The following is a 20702-nucleotide window of genomic DNA, read 5'->3' as shown; positions in this document are numbered from 1 at the left end:
CTGAATTATATCACGGACACTTTCTAAATCACTATTACAGGTAATATACCTGTTCGCGAATTCGGCACACTCTTTGAAACTTTCTGGTGTTTCTTGGAATTTTGGAGCATTTGATAACCACAATAACCCGTGAACATGAGGAGACCCACGATGTTGAAATTCTATGCGGTAATAATGATGCTCTATGGGATTTTGTTTAAAGGGTCCATTTTGACTCTTCATATATTTAAATAGCAGTTTGAACCGATAATCAAAGTATCTGGCACAAGTTATCGGATCTGTTCTAATTAAGCGAGTTTTTTCTAAGTAGGGCATACTCGCGGCCTCCTCTAGAGTAACATCTTTTTGATCAACAACTTGTGCTAATACCTTGATTAATTCGGGCCATGCTGTTTCGGCTGCTGACACGGTAAAAAACAGTGTGGGGATTCCAAATTGGCGAATCATACACAGTAATTTTGTCTTTTCGTGCTTCCAATAAGCAGGTGAACCTACGATTCTACTAAGAAAATGGAATCCCATGTCACTTCGAATCAGCTGGTCTAGAAAATTTGCTTGTCTTACTTGTCCAGCTGTATATTTTCCATCCTCATTCCTCTTTTTTCTGAGACATGTTGCAATTGCACTGGATAATTGGATTAGTTGACGTTTTTTAAATGTATACAACAGATAGTCTGTCCTTGCAAATCGCCTGTCTTTGTGCTGGAGTAGTATTTTCGTCTGGTCAGAATAGGAGAATTTTGTAAGAAATTGCTTAGCATGTCCACAGAAAAGTGTAGGAAATGAGAGTTCATCGCTAAACTGGTCAAGCATCAAATGTATTGGCGTTTTACCTTCTCCTGGGGCAAAACAGATATTTTCTAGGTTACATTTGTCAAGCAAAGTTTCTTGACCCCCAGGATTTAAAGGCTCTTCTTCTTCATCTAAGAATTCCTCTAAATTGTATATATTGTTTTTTTCAATTGAAGGTTCTTTTTGAATATTTTTATCGTCATTCTTAGATTCTAGGGGCACTTCCATTGTTTCGAAAAACGCATTATCGAACAATTCTTCAAAATTTTCACTACACACTGTTTTAGAATCCAGTTCCACCACTTTTGAGCCTTCATTTAAGATCTGTGCAGAGGATTCTACTTGAGATCGTATATAGTCATTAATATTTTTTTCCCAATCATCTGATTGCTTTATGCCTTCTTGTATGTAAAGAGGTTGTTGACACAAAAATTTTGCCGCTTTTAGAACAACTGCGGGCCGTATGGTTTCCAGGAGATAATCATTTTTATAATTCATTTTTCTCTTGAGCTTAACCTGAATAGTTTGTGTCTCCTCTACATTTCTAGGCAATAATTTGGTCGAAGTATCTATATTTATAGGGACATTGACTATTTGGCCAGTTATGTAACACTGTCGTGCATATCCTACCTGTCGGATTTGCATGAAAGGTAACCTGGCCGATACCATCCTTTCTTCAAGGATAGTCAGATCTTTTAGCTCAACTGGTATAGGGTGAACAATATTATGATTGCCGGACCAGAACTTTGGCAATTGTCCTTTATAAATATTTGATGAGCAAGACTTGCAAAAGAAAACCCCATCATTGCAAATTTTTGTTGTGAATTCTGTTCCAAATTTGTTTTCCAATCTTTGAAGATTTAATTTGGTACATGAAGTAGGAAACCATAGCCGCAAGCAACAACTACAAACAATGGTGGGGCCTTCTCTTAATGCTAGTTCAAACTCGGTTGGGTGATTGGTTCTAGTAGCTTCCGGCTTCTTTTCAATTATATCTATATGTGATATTTTTTTAAAGGAATCATTAACTTTTTGTTTCTTTTGAGTGACAATTTTTGATGACAATGCGTCATTGTCATCAATAACCGTCAATGATTTTCGCTTATTAAACTGTGTTACAATTTCATTAAATTTTACCTTGCTGGTACTATCCTCTGGAACCATATCTTTGGGCAACTTTTGTTGCAAATTTATAGGCTTACCAGGAATTTCTAAATTTTCCTTTTTGTCACCACTGTCTTTATTTACCATCTTGCTGGACATATATTTTTCTTTATTCTGGAGTCTTGTTGTTTTAGCAGACTTCTTACTCATTTTTGGCATCTAAAAATCCATTAAACATACTTTAATCATAATCCTAGCTTTATTTTTGTAATTAATTAATTTTAAATCTATATCAACCTGATGTTCTATAAGAATTCAAAGACTTTCTCTGATTTATGATTTTAAGTTTTATTAAGAATTGATATATATAGAACTTACAATATATAGAACAATACGATAAACTGAATGAATGAAATAAAGTATCTAGGCTTTATAATTAATATTAAAAAATTAAGTATCTTTCAATAACATGTAAAAGATTGTAAAAGTTTTTTTGTAACGAATTTTCCAATATGTTTAGCTTTTTGCAAGGTTGATAATATTTAAAACAATTCTCCAGTTTCATTCTGAATATTGCTCTACTTTTTATATTTAAACTACAATTACATAATTAGTAAGAAGAGGAGGAATTCATTTGTGTCTTCCTCAAAGTTGAATTGATTTCCATCTTGTAAAAACGAACAAAACCTCAATAATGGTGTCATAATTTTATTTTAGTTATTAAAATAGTCATTTTAATGCAGTTACCCAGGAATAATTTAAAAATTAACTTCCATTACATAAATTAGCATAATTGTCATGAAGAATACTTTATATTATAAGATTAGACTCACAATAAATTATTGTAATTATTGTAATTAACTGCAAGTAGATAGATAGACAACAATTAGTTTTAATTGTTGCTTTAGAAATAACTTTTAAAGTTACCATAAATACTTTTAAAAACACCACTAGACTAAAAAAAAATGTATGTAAAAATGTTTCTAGTTTTGTTTCATACAATAAATTTCTTTACATTTTATGTTATTAAAAATTAATTTACACCTTCGAGTATACATGTTATAAAATACCTTTAATTTAGATCCTTTAAAGCCCTAAGTAGTCTAACCTATATTACCTATACATGAAAACTCAGAATCAAATCAGACCTATAGCATGCACATCTTTTACATCTGTAATCATATATTTAGGATAATAAATTTTAAAACTGTTTAAAAGTTAAAATATTGATAATATATAATTTGAATAAAACTTACCTTTGCTTTTGTAGATCGGAACTATGGAAGACAAATACTATAGGATGCAATGAGTAAAATTTTTCCAAAAACCTTGCTTACTTGCTTGTTTTGTCAATGGAGCACAGCACTTTTAGATCTAATCAGTTTAATAAGTGTTGTGTGCTTGAGAATCTAGAAATGAAAGAATATAAACGTCTAACTAAAAACTGTTGATATATATTCTAATATTCCTCAAAATTAGCACAAAGGACACATTAAGAAATTCCAAAGGAACTTTAACTACTCTTATGATGCAAAAACGGAATATAAAATGAATGTTTAGATCGTCTTTTTAACCTATCCTTATTTATAATATAAATGGATATTAAAATTACTGTGTGGTCATTAAGCAATTCACCTACCCAACGATTTTTAGATCTTTTTTTATTGTTTAGCAAGCTTACCTTAAATCGATTATATTAAAAGAAAAAAATTCTTGAATGAACCACTTTTTAACAAAAAAACAATAATTTACGTTGTATTCGACCATATACAATTTTGTTATGCTTCTATTTACTTATGAACACAATAATATTAGAAATATACTATGGTATTATCACGGGCTAACGACTTTTCTATTGATCTAAAATATTTTGTTCGTCCATTAAGTGAATAAAAATATAAAAATAAGACTTTTTTTTAACCACATTGTCTTGTTTACTTTTAGGACGTTGACGTTTATAGTGTCAAATATCAAATTATTAACATATCATGTTCCGAAAAATTGAACTAAATATTCCACATTGATAGATAATATACTTAAATTAATATAAAAACTTACCTTTGATTTTGTAGAATAAAACTAACTGGGCGAAACAAAATCTAAAACATTCAATGAGCCAAATCTGTCAAAAAACTGCTTGTTTGAGGACTTTAAAGGAAGCAATCGCCAGCACAATAAAATTGAACTGCTTACGCCTCCAAATCACTTACCTAAAAATGACAAACGAACAAACTTATAACTAAAACCGATTAATATAACTTCGAAATAATTAATATTCTTCAAAATAAGCACAAAATAAACCTTAAAAATTTCCCGAATGAAATTTTATAACGCTTATAATGCACAAAGGAATCTAAAATGAATGTTTATTTACGCTGGTTACCCCGGATACCGCTCCATATACGTTTATTTGTCAAAAGCATGGTTAACTTTGCCCTTGCAGTTTTAAGGTGCTTCTATGTAGCGATGACTTAATGGAGCGATTCGCAACGGCGACATTTAAGCGTAGTCGTCACCGACGAACTTTTTTTTTGCTAGGTTTGGGTTGGGGGGATTTTACGAATAGGTTTCTGGGTTTTTGTATATAATATTAATGTTATAATATTTAATATTATTATTGTAATATTTAATATTAATATTATAATATTAGTTGATGTTAACAATTTTTGCTTTCAATGGTGTTTGAGATTCGTGGTGACCATCAACGTAAACTTGTCAAACGCAATATTTTTATAGAAGCATTTTTTAAAATTTAGATTTCCTTTATCAAGTCTAATTTGTTTTTTATTTATAATTTAATCGACATAGGGAATGTTAGTGAAGAAAATGCTTTTCTTATAAAAAAGTTAAAACACAAAATGTTAGTGATTATTCAAGAGCTACTAAACAACGTTAATGTTCGGGGATCATGACTATACATTTAGTTGAAAAAACATAAGTGTTTGACTAAAAACATTTATTGCTAATAAAGAAGTTTTGTAAATATAAAGCCTAAAAACTTTCAAGACAATTTATTAGTTGTATCGTAAATAAACCAAAAATACCAAATAAACCAACAAAACAATTTTTTTTTGATCCAAAATCGAAGAGGGTGTATACCCGCGAAAAATTTAGAAAAAATGATTTTAATTTTTTTTTAAATAAACTATAAAACTAACAACATTTTGTCTTTTAAAAAAGTTATGAGGAATATTATGAGGTATCCGCACGTTAAAACGAATCGGTTCTAGCTGTCATAAAATCGGAGAAAATAAAGAAAAACCATGAAACATAAATATCGAATTATCAAGGGTCCTATAGAAAAATTTAAGTTTTTTATCCTTCTATCATGTACAACTTTTAAGTAACTTTAAAAAAGGTTATTATCGATTTGACTCTAAAATAAACGGAAAACCTATTTCTTTGCATTTTTCGATTTTGAAGCAAAATCCGGGCTCAAAATGAGCATTTTTTCAAAATATGCTCCGATTTCAACACTTTTTTCTTCAGGTTAAAAACCATTCAAAAACTAGTAAAAAAGCCTAATAACAAAAATTTCCACGATTTGTACGAGTGCCACAATATAAAGGGAAAAGATTAGGTCCCATAAACGTTTATGTATAGGGATAAGACAACCGAATTTTTACGTCGATTTTTTCAATTTTTCAGTTTTATTTCGAAATGCAATTGCAATAAAATATAAAAAGAATTAACAGGAGGAGAATAAGGAATAATAGAAAACATCAATGAATTGAATCAAAGCTATAGAAGTCGAGATATTAGTAAAAATGTGAAAAAAAATAAAAGAAACCTCGTTTTTTCCCACGGTATCATTTTTTTTCTTAAAATGATAATCGACAAATTATAATGTAAGCCCTAAGTTGGCAATTTCATGTAAAAAAAACCCAAGAAAAAAAAAAAATTTTTTTGCTCCAAAATCGAAAGGGGTATAGCCATGAAAAATTGTCAAAAAATGGTTTTTATTTTTTTCTAAATAAACTATAACTCTGACAACTTTTTGTCTTAAACAAAAGTTCTAGGGAATATTACGAGGTATTCGAATGTTAAAACTAATTGATTATAGCTATCACAGATTCGGAGAAAATTGTAAAAAACTATTAATCATAAATATCGAATTATCAAGAGCCCTATGGAAAAATTTCAACTTTTTATTTTTCTATCTTGTACTACTTCAGGATACCTTTCAAAAAGGTTATTATCGATTTGACTCTAAAATGAACAGAAAACCTATTTCTTTGCATTTTTCGATTTTCGAACAAAATCCGGCCCAAAATGAAAATTTTTTCAAAACATGCTCCAAATTCAAAATTTCTTTTTTCTGGCTAAAGACCATTTAAAAAGTAATGAAAAAGCTTAATGACAAAATTTTTCAAAATCTATAATAATGCTACAATATTATGAAAGAAGATAAGTTTCCTTTAAAGCCTATGTATTCGAACAGATGATTTTTTAATTTTTTTTTTTGAATGGCAAATTTAAGAAATAATTTAACTAATTAAGATAAAAGGAATAGGGTAATATAAAATATTATCTACAAATATATACATATCATCTAATAGCAAATTTCAATCAAATAGGAAATTTTGATAGTCACGTGACCCTAGAACTTAATATTTTAAAATTTTGTAAGAAATCAATAATTGCATCCTAAATAAACCCCAAATTCCAAATTTGAACCCAATCGGATTAATAGCAAAAAAGTTATGGAAGTCACGTGACTTTAAAATTCAATATGTCAAATTTCTGTCATAATTTATTACTTGCATCCTAAATAAAGCCCAAATACTAAATTTCAACCCAATCGGAACAATAGCAAAAGAATTATGAAAGTCACGTGACTTTAAAATATAATTTGTCAATTATCTGTCAAAATTTATTAATTGTATCCTAAATAAAGCATAAATACCAAATTTGAACCCAATCGGACTCATAGCAAAAAAGTTACAATAGTCACGTGACCCGGAAGTCAAATGTCAAATATCTGTGAAAAATTCATAATTGCATCCTAAATAAACCCCAAATACCAAATTTCAATCAAATCGGACAAATAGGAATAAAGTTAAGGTAGTCACGTGACCTTAAAACATAGTCATGTCAAATATCTGTAAAAATTTATTAATCTTATCCGAAATAGGTACTAGGTACCAAATTTCAACCAAATCGCACCAATACCAAAAAAGTTATGATACTCGACTAACCTTAAAAATCAATAATTTCAAAAAATTTTTATTTATAACCCAAAAGCAATGTTTAAGAATTATTAACATATATTAATAATAAACTAAATAGTAAAAGCTCACCTAATATCTAAATTTTTATTTTAAATTAAATAGATGATTACGACTGACCCGTGTATATATTCGAATAATTTTAATAAAATAATCGGGCAAATTTCATTTCGTCTCACCCCGGTATAAAACCACTGACTTTTCAAAAAAACGGCATTTTTCGAAGACGTCAAAATGTTTGCCGAATTTTCCTGGCCGCAATACACAATTTCCCCAATTGATATGCACAGATTCGGAAAGCCCATTCATTTTCTGATTCGGTGCTTCCTTTCCCTGATCGTTTCCGGATCATTTTCATTCATAATTTTACAAAAAACCCAACCAAGTCCCGGCCACCTGTCACGAGCAAAAAATTTGTATCCACCATGCGTCAAAGTATTGTTCCCACTAGCCATTTCATCAGAGTTTAGGTTGACACCTCCAATTACCTGCAAAAACGCAAAAAAATGGACTTTTTTCATAAAATCGCATTTTTCGGGTACTTGTACTATTGCTGGAACCCTGAAATTTTAGTATGTGTTGTAAAACAAAATTTCGGATCCTTTAGATGTTGTTTGATCCTTTCACCATGTACAGGGACGCGGCAAATGAATTAAACGCAAAAATTCGAATTGCTCAGAACCTATTAAAGTTGGAAGATTGTAATTTTACACAAATACTGGGGTTATTAAAGTATTTAATGCCTGAGAATATAAATGGTCCAGATGCCACTACGAAAAAGTTATTAAATAAAATGTGATTTTCGGGTCGGACCTTCATGGGTAAAGTTCATTATTGCTCGCCCTGTATGGTTCCCAAAAATTTCGGTTATATGGCATATGAAAGGTAAAGGATGAAGTTATTTTTTGAAAAAAAAATTTTTCCCAAAATAAGTATCGTTTGGCGGAAAATCCCAAAAAACTGAAAATGCCAGAACTCGTAAAATAAATTTTTTACAAAAAAAAGCTCCAAGTATGTCAAATCTCTTATAAAACGAAGTCTTTTCGCCGAAACACTTTTTTTATAAAAATTTTTTTTTAGCCTCTGGAGAAGTTTGAATTTTTTTTTTAGTCACTTTTGTTCGCTTATAACAACTCACCCTGTACACCGATCGGGCCCAAAAAGTATACAGACATGAATTACTATAAAGTCTTTTATGCCTAAAAATTTCAATATTTTTGACAGCGTTAAAATTGAGATCTCGTGCAAAAATGAATTTTGACCGGTTTTTTTACGAATTTTTGACTTTGAGACAGTACCGCTCCGTTTGGTGGTACCGGAAAAAAAATTCGTTTACGGATCCATCATTCCCAATGTATTGAGAGACTCTATGCCAAATTTCATCGTTTCGCTAGCCATACAGCCAAAGATATGAATTTTTATTTCCAAAAAAACACGATTTTTCGGGCCCGACCTCGCGTGCATAATATAGTCTGCGACTATATAACAAGACGCTTATTAAGTGGTGTTAATATAGACGAAAAGTGATATTTTTGTTTGGAAAAATTCATTAAGTTATAAGATTTTATCATTTTTCTCAAATTATTTTAATATGGATGATAATTATCCCTTTTTTAAATAAAGCAACTAATTATTAAAATAATTTATACACGATCTAATACAATATAATTTATTTGCTTTCGAGAAACTATTTTGATCTGGTCGTCAATTCGTCATTTATTCTAATATAATCTATCTAAGCAGGCGAAGAGATTAAGAAAAAAGTTGAAGGACTACAAATATTATTTATTTATAATCTTTATTTATAACAGAGATATTCTTACGTAAAAATTATTGATTTCCACTATTAGACTAATAGTAGGAGCATTGCTCGAACGATCAATAGCGCATTTATATTTATATTAAGGAAGTTTGACGAACAGAAAGTAGAACAAGATGAAAGAGATTTTAAACAGAGAAAATAACAAAAGAAACGAGATAAGAAACAGGAAGATCTATTAAATACACTTAAGTCTGATCTGAAGAGAGAAAATGAAGATCTAATTAGGACCATGAAAGATGACGCAACGAAACGAAACAAAGACTTCATTAAGATTTTATTGTTCTGTTTTTCGCACAATGCCTAAATATGGGTTCCAGATTTATTATTAGCCTTTATTAGGGCACGCAAAGAAAATGCAGCTTTATATCGGTAAACCCAGCTTTAATATCGAAGGATAAATTAATGTCATAATTGACAACTAATTTAACCTATAAACTAAATTTTAAAAATATAGGGTAATTCTTAATTTATAATTATGAAATTTAAGACTGTGAGAGAAAATAAAGTAAAACTAGCACTTAATACTAATTCAATTATACATCTGATAATACCTCACGTTGTATATACCAACGTATATACTCAGTTTCCAATTTCAAATCAAAAGAATGATGGTGGCTATATAAACAATTTTGCTAAATTTAATTTAAAATCTGTGACCATTTCTACATATTTATTCCGAAAAAACAAATAATATATAAATTACGGCGAGCCGATAAATCAGTACCTGAAGAAATCAAGCCAAAAAAGGGCTGAAACCCAATCCTTACCTGAAGAAACCTGAAATCTAAGTCTGTCCGACCGGCAGTAGGGCCCACCCGGTCTAAATGAGGCTTCGTTGTTGGCAGCTATATGTTTAGGCCAAAAAGAGGCAGCAGCAGATTAACCAGTTAGGAGGTCTCCAAAATGTCTAGCAGGTAGTGAAGGGTAATAGGTATTATGTATAGCAAGCGACTTGATGTGGCGGCACGTGGAATAGCAACTGAGATGAAAGCAGTAACAATAAAAAGTGCAGCAAAGGCAGAAGCACAGGATAAGCTGAAGGTACAGGCCTAAAAATGGAAACCACATATGAGGTTCAGCATGGCTGTCACGTTTTAGGGCATTTTTGTGGGTAAGAAAGTTAAATTTTATATAATTGCTCTCTGAAAAGTTGGATGCATTGATGTTTTTTTTTTAATTAAACCGAAAAGCAGCATATAAGAAATTAATTAAATGGAAAAATGAGAAAAAATAGAAAAAAAATTACTTATGAATGTGACATGTGCTAACTTACCGAAGATGAAATGTGGCCTTTTCTGGGGTTTATTTAACACAAAAACCAGGAAGCCCTATAAACTCTTAGGCTTACTTAGTGAATCAGCAATTAAGCTAAACTAGCACATATTAGTAACTACCAAAAAATTAGGCCAAGATAGGGTCTACCTTTTCACATGCGCATTAAGCTACTACCTATCTGTCATAAGCTATTAACTATCTGTCATACTTTATGACCAGATAAAGAATTAATCTATTAAAAATAGGATTGTCAGTTTTCCTCAGTTTTTAAGGCATGCACTTATCTGTCAAGTACCTAGGTTTAACTACTGGATACTATGTGGTACCAACATTGGTTTAAGTGATTTGCAGCTATGGAGCAACTTATAATTTGAGGCCATGGTTTAGCAACAGTGATTTACAAAAAAAACTGACAAACCAGATTGTTGACATTACTATTGTAATTAATATTGATCTTTATGACTTGAACAAAATAAACAAATAATTAATATATGCCTTATGAAAATCTAAAAGAGGCTAAATTGACCTGCAAGGTAAAATCATTGGCAGTTCTTAATGCCATTCAACTAACAAAAATATGAAATAATATCCCATATTATTATTTAGTTTCCTCATCCTATAATGTTTTCCTTCGGTTTTAGATCGGGTATGTTAGGTGGGACCATCTTAATGGTGTATCATATCTGTATATTTCATTTGAAAACTTCCCACCACGGATTTATCGAAAACAACTGTTTAAAAAAAAACGCCCCAATACGTCAAAAGGTTTGTCAAGGAGGACAATTTTCTAATCTAAAATTACCCCCTTTCACCCTCTGCCCCTTGACATAAACAACATAAACAGCAATTCCGAAGATTAGACGTGGAAAAAACTAAATAACAACCCGAATTTTTTTTCGCATTCTTTTCATCAACACAGATATCCTGGGCAAACTGTATTTATTGTGTATTTACTGTTTAGTTATTTATATTTGGAATTAACTATCTAAGGAAAATAAAGAATTTATTTTGCCGTCAGTTACATTTGTGACAGTCTTAATATCAGAATAGTGAAAATTTATTTGTTGAATTGAAGATTTTACTTCCAAAATGGTTTACACACTAGCCGAAAGAGTGGAAATTATTCTAATTTATGGTGCCCAAAATCAATGTGCTCGGCAAACTGCCGTCACGTTTAACGCCAGACATTCGGAAAAGATAACTTCGCATAGGTATGTTTTGGACCTTGTTACTAAGCTTACTGAAACTGGATCTGTTGCAAATAAAAAACGTGATCATCCGCGAATTTTGGATGAAGCCGCTCAAGTTGAAGTTTTGAGTCATTTTGGAATAAATCCTAATACTTCAGAACGCAAAATTGTTGCTGCCACTGATATTTCATTACATTTCATAACAAAAAAATCGAAGAACTAGAGATTTCCATAGATATGCATGTTTTTACGGACTCCTCGATGTGCGCCTATGGCGCTGCTATTTATTTTAGGTCTATAGATTCCTTAGGTCTGGTAAACACAAGCCTTGTTTGTTCAAAATCTAAAGTCGCCCGTTGAAAGTAATATCAATCCCTCGATTAGAGATTTTCGCTTCCTTGTTGAATGTTAAATTGGTGCATACGGTAATTGAGAATAAAATTAATAAAATATTTTACTGGAGCAATTCAACGCTTGAATTGCATCTGAGTCTTGTGAGCCTAAAACCTTCGTTGCAAACCGTATTTCTAAAATACAAACTCTTTCTTGTATTGATCAGTAGCGCTATGTGCCTACCGATCTAAATCCAGCTGATCACATCGTGGTTTTGATCCTGGAGAAATACAAGGATTAGATTTATAGTTTTTTGATCCAACTTTTCTTTTAAGAAGAGATGAGCAATATTAGCCCAATATTAATTTATTTTATACATATTTGTTTTTTAGCAAATTAATTCGAATAATTTCTTACGTATTACGATTTAAAAATAATTTATCGCGGAAGATTAATGAGAGAGATTTGGATCAACTGAGTCTTCTAGAATTAGATGAAGCTAAAATTGTTATCATTAAATATTTTCAACAGGAATATTTTTTAGCTGAAATTAAACATTTAATAAGGTCTCAAAAAAGAGTTTTTGAAAGAGAGAACTTTTTGCTTTAAATGTAACAGTAGTTTAATATTATAACTAACTTAAGTTAATGATAAGGGTTGGAGGTCGACTAAAAAATTCCTATTTGCCTTTCAATAATAAAAATTCATTTATTTTGCCTGCAAGGTGTTATTTTATTATAAAATATCATCATTTTAAAAACCTACATGCTGAGCCACAAACTCAATTGTTTATTATTCGACAGTAATATTGGCCTGATTACACCTACGCCCGAGTTTTAGAAAATAACGGATCTTCCAGAATCTAGAGTGCAGTTTTCTAGAGTTTTTTTGTTCTTAAACTGAATTATACAGGTTCTTTTTAATTTAAAAAAAAAACAATTTTTTAGGAAGTTATAATCAATTAAGGCTTGGATGTGTATTTTTATATGTTTCGTATTCAAAGCCAATACATATCAAATTATTAACCGAGTTGTCAACTTATAATTTTTAAATGCGTTTAAAAGGTTGATTGCTCGCAGAGATTTTTTATCCGAGACATATACTCGGACAACGGTACAAATTTTATCAGAGCTAGCAATATTTTAAATAAAATCAAAGATAATGTATTTCAACATTTTTTAATTGAGTTACAAGGACGTCGAAAGTGGTAAACTGTAAATGACATTTACAAAATCGGTCAGTGTGTCCTGTTATATGATGATTCGGTTCAACTGGTATGGAAGATCAGAAGAATAGTAGATGTACATCCTGGTGCTGGCGGACATATTAGAGTGGTTACCGTTAAGGTGAAAAATGCGAATTTCAAACGTTGGATTACTAAAATCAGTGTATTACCAATTTATGACGATGAGTAATTTTGTTGAGGTATTGGTATATTTAAATTGCCTTTAGTTTTAGCCAGATAAGTTAATTTTGTATTTACTTAATTTTAGTATTTGAATCTGTATTTGATTTAGTGACTAGCTGAAAATTATTCTTTTGTTTTTTCTTAAACTATGAAGTTTTAAAGGAGGCCGCTATGTTGCGTTTTCTTATTTTTATTTCTAATGATCGTCCCCTTTAATATTCAACGTCGCTTACATCATTATTACGACAAGATAAGAAGCATCAAATTATTAATAATTGTGTTTTACATTTTTTATAAGTTAGGGTACTTTGTGTTTGGCAAAAAGAAGTAATCAATAAACAAATTTAACAATTGTATAATTGTATAATTATAACAATTGTACACAAATTTAACAAAGTGTATCAAATTTACCGGCTATCATTAATTCTATAGGCAAACTGAAAGGCTCCAAACTAATCTGTCAGCAACGTCATTCCTAACTATTACTATTGTGTCGTGGTTAGGGGTTTTATGACTAGACGTTTAGGACTATTAGACTTCCGTTTAATAAATGGTTTTAAAATAGACAAAATTCACTTTACACACACTCAAGGCTTATAAACTATTAGTTTTTACGCACTAGTGAGTAAAGTAATTTGTTATTTTTGATGTTTTTATTTTCTTCGGTAGTAGAAAAAATGTTATATAATACACATGTGAAAAGTCGCTAATGTGTCCTAATTATTAAAATAATCAATGTAATCAGTGGCGAAGCGTGAACTTTTTTTTCGGGTAGACAAACAATAAAAATCGTTAATCCGAAAAAAATGTGTATTCAATATTATTCAATTTAATAAAATAGAGAATGAAAGCGCATGAAATATTAACTCAAAGAGAAAAAATATGTAGTGATATAAAAAAGAAATAAATAATTACTACTAGCATAAAAAGATAGATAGATAAAAATAAATACTACTTACAAAAAAACACAACTAAAATACAATTGCCAATATCGAACAGTCGTTCATAAATAACCACTAAAAAAACCTTTTCCATACACCCAAAAATAAAAATACTAATTATTAAATTACTATAGCACGCGCCCCCACCAAATGTAGATTCATCAAAACAAAACAAAACTGAAGATGTATTGCGGCTGACCAGATCAAGCGTGTCCATAAACAATAGCCCTCAACCGCATAATAAAATAGCTGGTCGACTTCGATAGACAAAAGCTCGAATGTCTTCCCCACGAGTAAATTTTGCATACGTAATAGGCTGAATGCTGATGCGACCGGACCTCTGTACCCTGCTAGATGTGTATTTGGTTCGATTAGATGCTCCAAATTTCGGAAGACAAATATCAATGTGTCTTCCTGGGGCTCGTATACATTAATTGAGTGTCAGCCCTGTATTTTTATCTCAATCGGTGCGGCAGGCGGGGCGCGCCTTCGGATTAATCATGTTTAGATACTATATAATAATAGTAAGGTTAGCGACTACGTTCTGTGTTAATTTTTTTTTAATTTTAATTCAATAATTACATGAAATAATTACGTGATAAATTAATGACAAACAACTGGATAATTTTGGGTAGACAATGTCTACCTTGTCTACTTGTACGCTTCGCCACTGAATGTAATATAAATTTTTTCCTTCGATAAACGGTTTTGATCTGGATATTAATTAGTTATTTATGAATAAAGTATTTTAAATCAATGCAAATTAATGGCTAATGCGAATTAGAGCAAAAACGCGTTGTTATTTTATATATAAGGTGGTGTGCCTGATAAGCGAAAAGAAATATTTGTCATGATGTTTCATCAACATTTCTTTATACATAAAATCATAAAGCTTAATCGACTGCGAGTCAGAGTTTTTAAATTGAAAAACGCGCTTTTAAAAGGGACGATTTTTGAAGTGGTTTCAGGTCGGACAAATCGTAAATAAAAAGGTCGTGATAGATGCAAAGTCTGTAACAGCTGCGATGGTCATAACGACGGCGAGTCCTTTGAAGCCGTCGGTCTCTTGGGCATATGATCTGCATTCGATCGGCCGAGGTGGCGGGAACATTAGAGGGTGTTGTTTTGTTCCTCTTTTCTGGTACGACATAAGATGTGGTGCAGTTATTTGAGTCTTTAAGGATATATGTAAATACGCCAATATAATTTATTGAAAAACATGAGTTCTTTAAAGTAAGTAAAACTAATATTTATGTTTTTACTTCGAAAATAGAATTAAATTTGTTTGAGAGGGATAATATAATATTAAAAAATATAAAAAAATAATTTTAGCTAATTGAGTCTTAAAAGAAAGGTAGCACGGAAGTTTCAAGACATTTTGCTTTAAACTTTTTCAATTCCTTCTATGCAATGAATATTTTTGATATTTATATATATATATATATATATATACAGGGTGTCTCACGACGAATAGACGCGATCGATATTTCGGAAACTAATTTTTCAAAAATTTTGAAAATTTGGCAACATAGCACAGTCGATGGGGGCTACACAACTAAAATATTTTGACAGTTGTGACGTTTCCGGTTATACCGGAAGTAGGTGTCAACTTCGTTATTTTAAATGGAACACCCTGTATATTTTTACTTTTTTGGCTTTTACGTGAAATTCTAAGTATATTTTGTGTATAATGTCCTATACCTAAGTGTAACCGTTTTTGACATATTTTTAATTTCATGTGAAAAACTATGTTTATAAGCCCTAACATAATTACCGATTACTCCCTTTTAGTAGCCTTTATTTATTGGTTAGTTTTGGTTATATTTTAGAGGAAGGACCACTTTAAAAGACTATTTTAAAATTTGGCTAAAAAAAAGATACAGGGTGGTCAAAAACTAGCATTAAAAATTAAAATAAAAAAATCATTAAAAGTCAATTTTTTTAAATGGAAACCCCCTATTTTTATAATTTTTTCATAAAGATAATTAAAAATAAGGTTAACTTTGTATAAGGTTATCTAGTCCAAAAATTGATAGTTTCCGAAATATTGGCAGTTTAAATTTGGCCTAATATTAAAAGCCGTATAATAACACGGCTCAAGGATTGTTGATTAGTTGGGCATGACGGTTGTCATAGTTACCGCTAGAAGCGGCAGTAAGACAATGGATTATATGCATTAAATTTATAAGTTACTTGCTATTTAAGTTTTCTTAAGTGTAATTTAATTAAAAAGTGTACATTTCTGTTGCCGCTTCTAGCGGTTACTATGACAACCGTCATGCCCAACTAATCAACAATCCTTGAGCCGTGTTATTATACGGCTTTTAATATTAGGCCAAATTTAAACTGCCAATATTTCGGAAACTATCAATTTTTGGACTAGATAACCTTATACAAAGTTAACCTTATTTTTAATTATCTTTATGAAAAAATTATAAAAATAGGGGGTTTCCATTTAAAAAAATTGACTTTTAATGATTTTTTCATTTTAATTTTTAATGCTAGTTTTTGACCACCCTGTATCTTTTTTTTAGCCAAATTTTAAAATAGTCTTTTAAAGTGGTCCTTCCTCTAAAATAAAACCAAAACTAACCAATAAATAAAGGCTACTAAAAGGGAGTAATCGGTAATTATGTTAGGGCTTATAAACATAGTTATTCACATGAAATTAAAAATATGTCAAAAACGGTTACACTTAGGTATAGGACATTATACACAAAATATACTTAGAATTTCACGTAAAAGCCAAAAAAGTAAAAATATACAGGGTGTTCCATTTAAAATAACGAAGTTGACACCTACTTCCGGTATAACCGGAAACGTCACAACTGTCAAAATATTTTAGTTGTGTAGCCCCCCTCGACAGTGCCATGTTGCCAAATTTTCAAAATTTTTGAAAAATTAGTTTCCGAAATATCGATCGCGTCTATTCGTCGTGAGACACCCTGTATATTATATATATATATATATATATATATATTATATATATATATATATATATATATATATATATATTTAATTATATATATACATATATATATACATATATATATACATATATATATATATACAATTTTTGTCGCTCCCGTATATGATATGAATACAAAATTAGGATAAAACTTTGTTTACAGTATTGGTAAATGCAAATTATGCAAGTAGAATTGAGACACGCTTTATAACATGCCATTTGATAAGTGCTATTAATATGGAGGTAAATTGATATTTTTGTTTTGAAAAATTTATTAAAATACAAGATTTTATATTTTTTTATCAAATTATTTTATTATGTATAAAAATTATCGTTTTTTTAAATAAAGCAACCAATTATTAAAATAACAAATACACGATACAAAATAATATTATTTTTTTGCTTTCATTTACCAATACTGTTTAATTATGCAGAGTGTCTCAAAAATAAAGTTTTCATTGTCAAATAAGTTTTTTTTTAATGGAACATACATTATATTTTGCCAAATTGTTACTGTTTGTTTCATTATAAACACATACACCATCCATCAAATATTGATAATTTTCGAGATAAGTTCCTCTAGTAGAACGGCGTAATATGTAGCTTCAACAAGATGGTGCTTTTCCTCATAACTGGCAGATTGCATCCAATTTCCTTGACAATAGATTTGGTAGGTACTGGATGGGAAATAAAGGTCCGGTCAGGTCATCTGACTTTCCATCACTAGATTTAATTTTTCTTGTAGGAATATTTACACAAAGGACAAATTTACACAAAGAGCTAAGAAATTTGAAAAATTTTAAAAACAAAATTACACGTGTTGGTAAAGCATTTCCGAAACTCTGAGAAGTGCGAAACCAAGACCGGTGAGCAGTTTGAACATTCCGATGTAGCTGACCTCAAATGACGTTAAGCGAATTTATTTTTAGCTTACATGTGGATCATGGGCTTTTTGTGACCTTAAATGTCGTCTGAAAGGAATCTTTTTAGGAGCGTCACTTTAACGTCGGCGAAAGACGTGGTTATGTTGTTCTGATTGTTTCTGTTAAGTTAATCGCTCATATCCGCCATGCATAATGACAAAACAAAGGTAAAAACACAAAGTCTCATCAAATCCATATAATTTTTTAGGCTTCACGTGTTTTGCTTCTATCGGAGCATCATCAGGCCTAAAAAATACATTAAGATAATTTTTCACAAAAAGAACGTTTATAAAATTCATTACCTAGACCTACACAGATCACATTACAACTAACAACAAAAGAAAAGCTAGGTTAAGTTAACAATTCCCACCATAGATAAAAATATATGCTTAAAAAAATGTAAAATGTCACCAGTGGGGAACGATCCAGCAACCTTTAGATTCACAGGCGCGCGTCTAACCCATAGGCCACCAAGTAATATGATTAAAAAAGGGGAACAATCCGAACTATACTAATATGTGTGAATATAAACAAACAATCTTAACAATAAAAACTAAAAATAGGATCTAAAATCGAAAAAGAAAAAAAGAAAAGATTTTTTAAGAGAGGTTGTTATAAATGAGGTGACGTTCAAACGTGAAAATATCATTCACACACACAAGGACAGGGCTCTTCTTAGCTTTAGTTATTTCCATTTATTCTAACAAGTCCAGTTTTTTGCCTTTTGAGCACTCATGCAAAATATCCGTTCCCTGAGTTAAAGAAAAACCATGTGAGGAGGCCAATAAATGATTTGCAAACGCCGATTTAGTTTCGATCATGTCAGTATCCCTATCCTACCTGTCCACCAAACTTGTATGTTCCTTTATTCTGGTGAAAATTTTTCTCCCCGATTGCCCTATGTAAATGGCATTATAGTCATTACATCTTAATGAATATATCCCTGATTTTGAAAAGAAATCTGCCTTATCTATTGTACTAACTATCTAACTTTTTAAACTGTTTGTAGTTTTAAAAGCAATTGTAAGATTTGTAGACTTGAAAAACTTTGCAAGCTGAAAAGAAATATTACCAAAAAATTACATTGATCTAAAAAGGTGACTATTTTCATTATTAAGATGGATTAAGTTGTAAGTAAGTTTGTATTTATTATAGAATTTAGAATAAAGGCGATTAATTATATCAAGTGGAAAACCATTATTAATAGCAATATGTTTAATTATATTTAGTTCATCAAGGAAAGCTTCTCTAGAAAGGGGGATGTTGAAAAGGCGATAGAAAAGGGAATTAAAAGAGACACATTTGTAGGAATAAGGGGAGTTTGAGGAGTATTGGATGACATTGTCCGTAGTGGTGGGTTTGCGGTAGATCTCAAATTCAAGTTTGTTGGTATTTTTTGAAATAAGAACATCAAGAAAAGGGAACTTTCCATCTCTTTCTTCTTCAATGGTAAACGAGATATTTGCGTGAAGAGAGTTTATATAAATGAGGAAATCCGCTAATTCCAGATCATTTTCATTCCATACCACAAAAATATCATCCACGTATCTCCTATATACAGTGAGAAAAGCACCAAACTTCCCATTGACAATCCTTTTCTCCAAATGGTGCATAAAAATCTCACTGAGAAGAGGAGAGAGGCAAGACCCCATTGCTAGTCCCGTAACTTGTCTAAAAACCTGTTGTTGAAAACGAAAAAATTCTAATCAAGTACTAGCTTAAGAAGTGTTAAAAGATCATCAACAATAAATCTGTCAAGCGGCGACTTAAGCAAAAGGGACCTGACTAGATTAAGGCAATCACCAGGTGGAATGCTTGGAAATAAGTTCTTAACGTCCATAGAAATTAGTTTTGAACCCTCTGGTATGCAGATATTTTTTAAAAAAGTTTTTCAACTCTGTTGTGAATTTTTTGTGGAATAAGTACTTCTGAAACCAGTTACATCTCTGAGTGTGGTATTTAACCAGGCTGACAAACTGTAACAAGGTGAGTTTACAAACAATACTACTGGCCTAATAGGAAGATTGGGTTTATGGATTTTTGGAAGGCCGTAGAGGAGAGGAGTTCTGGGATTCATAGGGTATAATTTTTCATTTCTAGTATGAAAAAATTCTAAAGTCAGATTACACCTATCAAGGGTTTGTTTAACCTTGGAGAAAAAAGAGCTAGTAGGATCTTTGTTTACATTACCAAAGTCACCTGAACCCAAAAAATCCAAAACCTTCTCTATGTAATCATCCCTCTTAAATATAATCAGGCAATCACTCTTGTCAGCTTTCGAAAAGATTGTGTTTTTTATTTTATTTTTAAGAAAAGTTAGATGTTTAATATTAAAATTAGATCTAAATTAGATTAAACCTAGGTACTTGACAGATAAGTGCATGCCTTAAAAACTGAGGAAAACTGACAATCCTATTTCAGCCCAGGTCACGTGACTACCGTAACTTTTTTGCTATTGGTTCGATTCTGTTCGAATTTGGTATTCAGGCTTTATTTAGAATACAATTAATATACTTTCACAGATATTTGAAATATAAGACAGTATATTGACACACAACGCGACTATATAACAAATTATGGTTCTTTGAAGCATGATACCCCAACAACTGGTCCTCTCTTTCCTTGGCAGGTAAACGTTAGCCTCCCCGACTCACCTAAATACACCTGATAGTTTTTGATTTTTTTTTTAATTACCTTATGCCTTTTCACAGACAAGAC

At 30.8% G+C, this 20702-nt stretch overlaps 1 protein-coding gene and 1 long non-coding RNA gene across 8 annotated transcripts in view; one reads left to right on the top strand and one right to left on the bottom strand.

Annotated features, from left to right (window-relative positions):
• LOC126748083 (uncharacterized) overlaps positions 1–7465 on the bottom strand; it is a 128780-nt gene extending 121315 nt beyond the window's left edge. The window contains exon 1 of the long non-coding RNA XR_007664621.1: positions 7197–7465. This is a non-coding gene — a long non-coding RNA (uncharacterized LOC126748083). The remainder of the gene's footprint in view (positions 1–7196) is intronic.
• The window catches only part of LOC126748056 (uncharacterized), a 1030708-nt gene that overhangs the window by 762066 nt on the left and 247940 nt on the right, over positions 1–20702 (top strand). The window lies entirely within an intron of this gene.

This window comes from Anthonomus grandis, chromosome 21 (assembly GCF_022605725.1).
Source record: "Anthonomus grandis grandis chromosome 21, icAntGran1.3, whole genome shotgun sequence".
In the NCBI taxonomy this organism is placed as follows: domain Eukaryota; kingdom Metazoa; phylum Arthropoda; class Insecta; order Coleoptera; family Curculionidae; genus Anthonomus; species Anthonomus grandis.
Note: the sequence above shows the minus strand (reverse complement) of the source record. Positions and strands in the feature narration are given on the sequence as shown.